Here is a 2,183-nt window from a genome sequence, read left to right as displayed (position 1 = left end):
CCTCTGATGGGCCCAGGAGTTGCTAAGACGGTGGTCTCATTGTTACCAGAAGGTTTGGAAATAGTGTCTTGGACATGATGAATCTCAAAGAGAAGCTAAGATAGAAGTAAAAAAGAATAAGGTGGACTGGGGTGTCTATGAAGCAATGGAGAACTATAAATTTGAATAGTATCTTCAAGACACAAAAGTGTTCCACATTGGCTGTATAAAAATTTCAAATATTAGGGTGGAACATACGTTCGGGCTCAAGTTTCATAAATATTTTAGGCAAAATAGCTTGAATTTCTGTAAGCAATGAGGAATCTTTCAAGGTATTTCAGAAAACAGAAGATATCTATTTACATAAAAGTCGTCACAGGATATTAATCTTGATACTGAAGATGTTTGTTCTTCTAAGTGCTTTGAGAGCATTAACTCTTGAAATCTCAATAGAAAGACCTAGGTTATCTACCTCTTGCCATCTCATTCAGTCCTCTCTCTATTCTTGGAACAAGCAAAGCAGAATTCTACCTCAGAAGCTTCCTCTCTCTTCCTTCTGCTGCTAATGTCTATCTAGAGAGCTGCACAATTCTATTCTTCACTTTATTCGGGTTTCTGCCAAAATGTCCCTTCATTATCCTTTGTAAAAGAGTACAGCTAAGCCCACCAAAACACTCGCTCACTTTCTCCTTACCCTAGTTTTGTTTTTCTTCAAAGCAATTATCACTACTTAATATTAAAATTATATGGCATCCTATCATCCTATAAGAATAAGGAAGTCAGTACAGGCTGGAAACAAGTGAACCTAGAACAAAACACTGACTTTGTTTCTTTCTACATATATAGCTTTGTATTATTAATGCATGTTTAAAAGGATTGAAGAATACTTAGCTCATAGAGCTATGAGAAAAAGTGGATTAAGTAAAATAAGCAAAATACTCGTTACATAGTAAGTGCTCATAAAAATTAATTTCCTGTTCTTTTTCTCTTCTCTTCTAAGTATTTCTGAAACCTCAGGTCACCCTTTGTTTCTCTCTCATCATGATTCCATAGCACCATAACACCCCTTTAATACAGCATTTATCAAATATGTTATATTATTTCCCAGCATAGAACAATTTGAGCAAAGCAAATCTGCTTTACTAATGTCTGTATCCCCTGTGTTTATCAGAGTGCATGTAGGGGCAAAAGGTGTTAGGGAATTGAATAAACAAATGCAAGAGAAAGAAAATTATCAATATAATTTCAACCATATTTTCTTCAACTGCACATCACCCCTGGACAGTATCATTTTACAGTTATAAAGACAAGATATACTTCAGTCTGATTCTCAGCAGTGAAACATGGAGAGAGCAAGTACACTAATAAGCACACACAAAAACAAAGCCAGAGACACAATCTCAAGCAATGCTGTCATCTTATTTGGAAATATGGGCTTTAGGCTAGAGATAAGGTAAGGGAATGCACCATCTTGTCTTCAAATACTGAAGGAGCTATCGTGACAAAGTGTTATTATGAACAATGGTGGTGGTACTTTTTCTCTGAGTAGCCCCAGAAGACAGATGGTGTCTTAGGGGATTTCAGTTGTAAGATCACAAATTTAAGCTCAAAAGGTAAAACAAATTTCAAAAATTAGAAAATTACAAGAGTTAATAACTGCTCTTGGAAGTACAAAGATCAACAGCATTTTAGGGGACACACTCAGACAATGACCAGACAATAACTTGTCAAGAATATTGCAAGAATTTTGAAGTGAAAGAGTTGAGCAATGCATCTGTAAAACATTTGTGCTTCTGAATTCCTGTCATCTCATTATGTTGTTCTAATTCAGAGTAATGACGTTTTAAAATTCTTTCTCTATATTCCATATGAACACAATTCGAGATATCATAATGAATAAACAGAATGCTAATATTGATAAATTCTTGATTGATATTGCTGGTAAAATTAATATTGCTCACAAAACAGGAATAGGAAAAGAAAAACAGACCATTTTAAATGACCCACAGAAAGTCAAGGTGTAGGAGGTCGTGGGACAGTCCTATGAACACTCTACAGACTCGCTATTCCACGTGTGGTTCATGAATCAGCTGCACCAGTGTCACTTGGGAGTTTATCAAAAATGCAGACTCTGAATCCCCTCCGTAGTTCAACTCAATCAAAACCTGCATTTTAACAAAATCCTCAGATCTCTCTCTCTCTCT

This window comes from Pteropus vampyrus, unplaced genomic scaffold (assembly GCF_000151845.1).
Source record: "Pteropus vampyrus isolate Shadow unplaced genomic scaffold, Pvam_2.0 Scaffold352, whole genome shotgun sequence".
Taxonomy (NCBI): Eukaryota; Metazoa; Chordata; class Mammalia; order Chiroptera; family Pteropodidae; genus Pteropus; species Pteropus vampyrus.
Note: the sequence above shows the minus strand (reverse complement) of the source record.